This window comes from Corvus brachyrhynchos, unplaced genomic scaffold (assembly GCF_000691975.1).
Source record: "Corvus brachyrhynchos isolate BGI_N302 unplaced genomic scaffold, ASM69197v1 scaffold32, whole genome shotgun sequence".
Lineage (NCBI taxonomy): Eukaryota > Metazoa > Chordata > Aves > Passeriformes > Corvidae > Corvus > Corvus brachyrhynchos.
The window spans coordinates 7,759,405-7,768,167 of record NW_008237919.1 but is presented as its reverse complement, the minus strand read 5'-3'; the positions used below and the strand labels follow the sequence as shown (position 1 = coordinate 7,768,167).

Genomic DNA, 8,763 nt, shown 5'->3' with positions numbered 1-8,763 from the left:
TGAGCGGAGCTGCGGCCGGGGGGCAGAAGGGCACCGGGAGCCCTGATGGCCGCGTGTAGCGCGCTTCACCTCACTTCTGGCAGCGCAAAACGTGTCCATCCCCGCGTTCCACCCGAATCGCCTCCTCTTCAGGACTGAGGGGGCCAAGTATTTCACACTAAAGGCAGTTTGCACTCTCTGGTCCACCAAAAGGTTAGAAAACGGTGTATCAGTTTCCTCGTGTTAGGGGAAAAATAAAAGTAAATTAACAGAATTCGTTTTGTGCTCAACGCAGGACCTTCGTCTTCTGAAACAGTAACTGAAATTTGGCCAGTCAGCAATGAGTTGCTGATGAAAATCTTGGTTAGTCACCTCAGCATTTGCTGCCTTTTTGTCTCCTTAAGGAAAAAAGTTATGAGAACATATGATGAACATATTTATGAAAATGACGCTAAATTATCCAGATCTTTTAATTGCATAATTAAAGCCTTTACCATCATGCCTATTCTTGTGTAAAGGTTTCACATTATGTGCAATACTTAAGTACTGGGAGGAGACTGGATTAATTCTAGTTGTTGACATTGTGTTGCAAGACGTACAAAAGGAAATGTTAATATCAAAAATTTTAAAAAACTTGATTGCAAGCACTTTGTTAGAGCCTTATGAACAGGATCTTTACAGGCATGTTAGGAACTGACACTGCCTGTGTATGGACAGGAGGAGAACTTGGGTTGTAGTTGGGGGTGTTCTAGTGTGCTGACCTGCTAGTAAAGGAAGGAAAGACTTGCAGTTTATTTTTGTCTGTTTATTTTCCATTAATAACATATGAATCCCTTAGCTAGCATCAGCCACAATGAACAAAAAGTTTTGAAAAATAATCTGGAAAGGAGCATCTCAGCCCTCAAAAAACCAGCAGCATGAATGGCAATACCTATTACATTGAAGAATCCATTCATGGAGGATTGCTGTCTGAAGCACAAATTAATAGAAACCAGCTTTCTTTGTTTCCTTTTATTATGAATTGATTTGCTTTTATGTGAGAAGTATTAGGAACTTTTCTGTGTTTTAAACTGTAACCATAAAATCAGAAGACACAGACCTGGCAATATCAGTAATGTAACATTTTAGTATTCCTTCATTCTTTAGGATGTTATTGTTATTATTTATGTATCATCCATTTCCAGGGCAAGTTTTCCAGATTCAGGAGGGAATACTTTGTCACGTGTTTGTAAAGCAGCCAGGTCTCTAGAGTCTCTGGGCAGATTCTGTTGCTGTACTCATAAGGAACAGTAAGTAGTTCACTGGTAGAGACAGCAAACACTCTTCTTCCTGAAACAAACTCAACAGTGTGGAGTCATTTTTGTGGCATTGCATAAGCTAAGTAGTACTTGAGTTATGTATCTTGAATCCAGGGGCATGTTTAGGAACAAACATGGTGACTGCCAGGGCGGGTAGTGGAAGTCACAGTTGCATTAATTTAGGCAGCAATATCTTGTGCAAGTTTGTCAAAGGAGCCTGTGCCCAGCATCCTCACAATCACAGTGTCTGTCCTGGCAGCAGATTGCACTACAGGCTTTGGAAGGAAAAGGACCCATGAGGGGCCCACTAAGGCTATTGGAGGGAAGAACAAACACTAAGCCGTGACTCTTGGGCATGCAAGCAAACAAAGCTTGGGTACTGATGCCCATGGTCAAACTCTTCTAGGCAGGCCCACAATAACAGGGTTAAAAATGTTGAAATTAGGATTAAATCTGATGTAAAATCTTTTGTAATAAAAGCTACTAGTGCTGAAATCAAAGTTGTACACTTGGCATTACTGTAGTCTAAAGCTCTCTTCACTATTCAAACACTTTTCATGCCTTAAAGAAAATTGTAGGCCATATAGGACCTCAGACAGTTCCTGTAAAATGCAAAGCATGTCTATGTTGCTCTTTACAGTGAAATAGTACAGTTTACGTGCTGTCTTATATAGTGTTAGAAAAGTCATTTTCTAAGGAAACTGAAAATTGAATACATGAAGATAGAAATGCTACCTTTTTCATTGCATAGTTCTGTTTCCTCCACTGATATGCCCTAACTAAAATAAATATGTATTTATATAGATACAAATATATATTTTTGATTTATAAACGTATCCTATATATTAGACACAATAAATTGTACACAGCTATATATGTGATAAGGTATATCACTTACACAGTATTTGCTGTACTATATAGTACATGCTGCAAGCTGTATGTAACATAGTGCTACATACAGTACAAGTTGATGTACTCTGTGCTTATAAATAAATTTGTATATTTGCATATAGTAACATCCATATAGAAATAGCATATTATATTATCCTATGTTAACCATTACAGGCATATACATCTTCTATATATACCTATGTGCCTCATTCAGCTTCTTTCAATACCTCTTTTCAGAGCACCCTCTGTAGGAAAGGTGATCTTAATTGACTTACTGTTGCTGTGTGCTTCATTGCATTGGTGTTTTCTAGTCCAAGGCAGAGGCAGATCATAAACTAGCTGCAGTTGTAACAGTGTGGGATTCTGGCCTGCAGTCTGCACAAGTTCACACACAGGCTGTTAAGTGCCTGTCACCTGCTTAAAGACACAAAAATTGCCATGAGCCCTCAGACTAGAAGTTTATGTATGAATTAATTTTTTATTCTGACTTTTATTGCAGTGATATCATGTTTTTCAGTGAATACACTCCTCTGTGAGTGTCTGTAGAATGAAGGCACTGAAATAATTTGGTTCTCAGTTGCAGATTGAAAAAAACCCTGTTGTCATTCTGCATCTTTCCAGTCTTGGTGCACCTTTGCTGTAGGAAGCCCATTACTCAAAGTAAAAATGTCCATACCTACCTCTAAGGGTAAGAATTAAAAACGTTTGAGTGATAGCAATTAATACTTTCTGAGTGAGTTTTAAGAAGCTACTAAAGGTTCAGAGCTCTGTGTGCACATCCGTGTGTCTGTGTATGGGAGTGAGGCATTCTGTATTTTTCTGTGAACTAATTGTTAAAAAGAAATTAAATCAACTTATCTACCATATGTGTATGAGAAGAGTGACCTGTGTGGTTGTCAGTTTTGTGTCCAGTTGATAGATAGATTTTTGTGAGGTTGCATGTTAAACACTATCCTGTTTTGGTTGTAACAGATTGACATTTTTTAGTGATATTAACATAAAAGATTTTTAAGTATTATTTTTTACTAGAGAAAAAGAAAATGCTACAAATATTTTCTGTAAGTCTCTACAGTAACTGTTTGGGTAAGTCCCCTACTGGAACAGTCCCTTTTTCCCACATGCCGCTTGTCACAGTTTTAGCTGAATCCAGAATTTTACAGGTCCTCTTCTAAGCTTAGATCTTTTCTGCTACATCACAGGTTGTGTCTTCTTGTCACAAAGTCTGAATCTAAAGGGTGCATGTTTATGACTGTGTGTCGTTCTGGCCTACGTTGGATTACATTCTGATTATGTTCTATTTTTCCTGGACTGATTTCGGTTCCATAAATACACAACTCAAACTTCTCTCACGTCCATAAGCAGGCTGGTGCGGTGCGCATTCTTCTCATCTCCAAGTGATACACAGGATAATATAATGAATGCTATATTGGCAAATCATCTAGGCCACCTTCTGTAAGCTTTATATCAACAGCTAGTAATTGTTAGCCTCTCACTCCGCCCTCATTCATACACACAAATAGCTCTGTCACTAGCATAAAATTTAATCCTACTCCTGTTAGTGAAAGAGATACATGTACTTCAAGTTTTGTGATAAAATTTGTATAAATATGATTAGAATGTAGAATTCTATGATAATATATAGACAAATCATATCTATATAACCAACCATTGAGGTTGGTTTTTACTGTAACCATCAACAATGTCTATTCTAGGCCAAATAAAATTCTTTTCTTTTACAGCTCACGGTGACACAGAACACAGCACGTTGTAACTACAGGAACAGACTCAACTGTGAAAGATCTCTATCAGGCATCACAGAGAATTTGAAGCAGCTGGCAGTTATCAGCTGAAGCAGTTAGTCAGTAGAACTGTACAAGATAAATAGATAATTGCAAAGCCATCTGGAAACCTAAGAGAGATAATAAGCCTCTCTTCTGGAAGGGGGGTAACAACTCAGGTAGGTCACTGATGAACTCAACTCCAAGATCAGTGCTAATATCACTTAAAATACAGTGGTGATTCATGCCTGTCAGCTCTGAGGTAATATTCAAGTTGTTGTTGGAAATGCAGTTTGGCACGTTCAGTTATACAAATCATGATTGCAACGGAGTGAAGAAGGATTGTACTGCTGGAAGACGAGTGACCAATATCCCAGGAGCAACATGGCCCTTTGTTAAATTACAGTTGCTAAAATAGAAAACTAGTAACATTCCCTTTTTACCTTCCATGCTACTTTGTTTATATTGCCATGTAACCAGTAGTATTCCTGCCACGTTGACCACGGTTGTCTGTAGGGTGAGTTCTTTTTTGTGTAATTTATTTTTGTATTCAAATAACAGAACTATTCTGGTTTCTCTACCATGAGCACAGAGAAGGGAGGGAAAAGGCCAATGTCTATAAGTAAAAGAATGTGTTGATCTAAGTAGCTTCATTTTAAAAGAGTCCTAAAATCATCTTCCTGTTCAAGTCAATCTCATGATTCTCAAATTTCTGACTACAGAAAGTGTGAAATCTTGCATGAACATGCAAGGAAACTGATACCGTTTGGTAACTCTTCTTGCTGGGTTCTGATCTCTCATAGATCTATATTGGTTGTAGGGAGATAGCATGAGATATTTTTGTGAGAGTGGGCACAGAAAAGAAGTTTCTGGCCTTTTTCAAAAAAGGAAGTGGCATCTTTCCACCAGAGAAGTGCTTGAATTGATCCATTGACATCTGTATACTTTGTTAAACCACTCAGTTGGACCACAGGAATAACTGATGCCAGTGTAATATTAATTCTTGTGAAGCTGAACAAAACAGAAAAAAAACCATAAAAAAAACAACAAAACAAAAACCAATAAATACTTTGCTGCTCAATTTACTTTGAAAGATGCTTTTAAAAATCTGTCTACAAGAATTCTGTCTAAAAATTCTCTGCATTTACACTGAAAGAACATAAAGAAAAACACATGTATCAAATATTTTTAAGAGTATTAATTGCTACAGTTATAGTACTAACTAGGCAAGCAACATATTACATTCACAAAATCCATTAAGAAAATTTGCATGTGTTCATGTTGCTGGTTGCAGAAATAATGTGAGTCATTTGAACAGTCTCTGTAAATCTTAAAAAGTAACTGCTGTTTTTATTTTTTATGTATTGTTTTAATATTTGTTTTACTAAGATACTGGACATGAATTAGTTGTGTGCCTCTGTAAATTCTGCTTTTAAGTAGTGACTGTTGAGTATGTCTTTCCTTTGATATCTCATTCTATGACTGCCAGAACAAAAAGAGGCAAAGTTTTAAAGCTTAGAAATGCACCAAAAGTCTTAAATTACCATTTGCTATTTTGAAGCCTGATTCATCTTTCCATTATAGTCCTGGTGATAGAATTCAGGTGAGTCTAGATCCATTTTTTATATCAGTTTCTCGGTTTAGATGCAATTGTACAATTATAAATTACCATTGTGTTATAAGATATGCCTAACTTCACTAGATTACAAAATTTCTTGGGTAGCAGGAGAATTTTATTTCTGACTTATGTATTTTTATTTGTTTTTAAAAGAAGATGAAATGAAGTAGCCAAAAAGATTGCTTTCTAAATAAAATTCCAGAGTCTGCCTAAATATTCTATAAGAATCCAGTATATCAATAATTATAATTTAAAAAGATGTTGACAACATGCTGTTGTAAACAGTGCAAATAATACTTAGAATAATATACCCAGCCAGAAGTGAAAAAGCATCACTCCCAGGGAAACATCCTTATAATTAGGATAGACACAAATCTATTTTACTTTTTTCTCTCCCTTATGAATCCTTTGAGTATTTCAGTCTTTTTCTGTGCTGTGATCCAGATTCAACAGGAAAAGTGGAGAATAAATAGTTCAGCTCAGGCTCATGCGATATAACTCTCTGAGATTTAGGTACTGCTACAAGAGGTCTGAACAGAGGAAGTACTTAGACACTCTTTATGGTCAAGTTCACTAATTGTGCGTGAAGGGAGACATCCTTCATTATCTTTTGTGTTCTATGTGTGTGGTTCTAAAGTGAATTGTGAGGAAGGAAAAGTCAACTTTCTATTTGGGGAAGGTCTCAGACTGCTAATCCAAACCCCAAAAATTTTCCCCAAAAATTATGTAGCATGGCAATGTGTTTGCAGGTGTTCACATGTCCTCTTACTTTTTGGTGACTTTCTTATACTTTAACAATTAGGCCTGATGGAGCTTCTGCTGGTGCCCCAGGATCACACTGTTCTGTTTTGATTATTCCACAAAATTAGTAATAATAATTTCTTTTTTAAAGTTTCCATTTTATTGTCAGTCATTGTCTCATTATCAGTAATGTCTTTGGGGACACAGGTCTGATACTGAAGTGGTATTCAAATATCTACTTCTTGTCAAATACTTGAATTCTGTAGAAATTTATTGTGGTCTAGGGTGAGACTTAGGTGGGGATTGAGACATCTAAGGAATCTATATGGAAGGGCTCAGGCATAAACTATGTGTGTAACCTCTTGCTCTAGACAACAGAGTCAATATGTGGACCCTTCTCCGTGCCTTGTCTGCTGATGAACTGCTTTGCATATGTTTCAGAGGGAGCTGAGTTGCTCTCTAAGCTCCACCTGAACACAGAGAAAAATTATGGCATTGTGTGAAATGTACTGTCAGTTTCTGTCTTGCAGCTCTCCACAGGATGAAATTCCCAGAAACTGGAAAAACACTATACTGTTATCACTAAGTTCCTGAAAAAATAGTGAAAAGAACTTTCTTGAGTTTCTCCCAAAGACGAATCAGGATTCCATAAAATTGTTGGATCTTTGCTTGTCATTTGCTGTCACTCATGGACATCATACAACAGTACTTGAAGCTATTGGCCAGGTAAAGCCATCTTGGATATCTTCATGTGCTTTTATTCTGAAAATCTGTATCAAAGTAATGACAGTTCTTGGACCTCTCAGGCTTATTCAATGCATTTAAGATACTAACAGGATTGTTTGAGTTGGTAACCTGAAATAATCTGACACTGCATTTATTGATGCAGAAGGTTATTCTGAATTTTGTGTCCAAAGGTCTTACTTACTTACTTACTTACTTTGCTTACAGTTCCATGTGAATAAAATACTTTGCTTTAAACATAGTTTTTCATTTCCTTTGTAGTGATTCTGTCTACTGTGGAAAGTCATTTGTCCCTTATCCTAGAGACTTTTGCTTCTCATAGCACCAACACCACAGGGTTTTTTAGAGCATTGGGTTAATCTGAAGATCTCCAGCTAATATACAACAAAGCAGGTTGGAATCCAACCATAAAATAAGATCAGAAAGCAATAGCAAAGGACACAATCCAAGTTGTGGTCAAACTAAGGTTACACAGTGTGGCTACTGCCACAGCTACAGAGACACAGCCTCAACAGCTGCAGAGCAGTGGCAGCCAGCCAGCATGCCTGAATAGATGAAGATGAGGCCAAAAGGAGGAGAACTTAAATCTCAGATATTAGCTGCTCTAATATAGAACTAACAAGCTATATAAGAACCTCACATACCCAAAAAAGAACTAGAACAGCTAGTTGAAAACAAAGTCCTTGAAGTTTCTTGTGCAACTTTTCAAATAGAAATTATCACAGCCAAAGTATTTAAAAAATATTAGCTTTTAAGATGATTTAGTTCTAAAAAATTGTTTATACTAGGTACATCATAAACAGTCTTTGCCTTCAAATACATCATATACCCCATAATTTTATTTTTCTTGAAAATGTGAGGCCATTAAATTGAGGCCATGTCTTCACAGGTGCATTACAGTTTATGCAAAGGTAATCCTGGATTACCTTCGTTGGCTGGAAATTAGAAGCTGTTTTCCTATATACTGTTTTTAGTATCCAAAACAATCCACTCTTCATGTGGGCTAGTTAGGATACTCTGCTGTGTCTTCTGAACTTTAATTGTTTTTGAACAAACAAAAACTATTTATGAAAGCCCTGTTTCTCTCTGAAAACTGTGTTTTTCAGATGTAATGTGTAAACTGTGTTTCAGCCAGTTCCGCTGGCTGAAAAGATTATTTTTCCCATTCTCTTTATAAAGGATATTAGTGCTTTACAGAATAGTTGCAAACTGTGACACAAAGATCTGGCAATTGAAAAACAGTCAATTAAACAGCTCAAAAAGGAGGAAAAGAAATGCAATACAAAAAGACCTATGCAGAGAACCCATAGCTGTTTGCAACCCTTCCCATTATTCTGTGTAGGACATACTCAGGATTAGCTATGGATACAGATGATGTCAGAAACAGTCCTCTAAACATTTTCAATTTTCCAGTATGAAAATATGCTGTAGAAAATATGTGGTGTGGTATCGGATATGAAACAAACACGTTGGGGTTTTTTTTTTATGTCAATAGAATTTCTTTTCATTAATTTTTAGTTCATCTGTGCTGTATACTTTTTTCCTATTGAATAAAAAATCTTTCCTGATAAGGACATCCTTTCTGCAAGCACTTCTTAAAATAGACTAGCTTGATGCTGTGGATAGTGCTTTGACATTGAAAAAAACCAGTGAGATGCAAACAAATTCTTGCAAGTCTGGAACTGATGCCTGTATACTTTAGAAATGGTTTGAC

The 8,763-nt window shown here is 36.6% G+C and overlaps 1 long non-coding RNA gene across 7 annotated transcripts in view; it reads left to right on the top strand.

Annotated features, from left to right (window-relative positions):
* The first annotated feature begins 448 nt into the window (after nt 1–448).
* Nucleotides 449–8,763, top strand: part of LOC108446482 — a 31,005-nt gene continuing 22,690 nt past the window's right edge. For 4 of the 7 annotated variants that reach the window (XR_001861680.1, XR_001861676.1, XR_001861678.1 and 1 more), the window contains exons 1-2: nt 449–2,856; nt 3,908–7,031. This is a non-coding gene — a long non-coding RNA (uncharacterized LOC108446482). Of the gene's footprint in view, nt 2,857–3,907; nt 7,291–8,763 lie in introns of those variants that run through there. The other 3 variants (XR_001861675.1, XR_001861677.1, XR_001861674.1) reach the window with 3 other exon arrangements.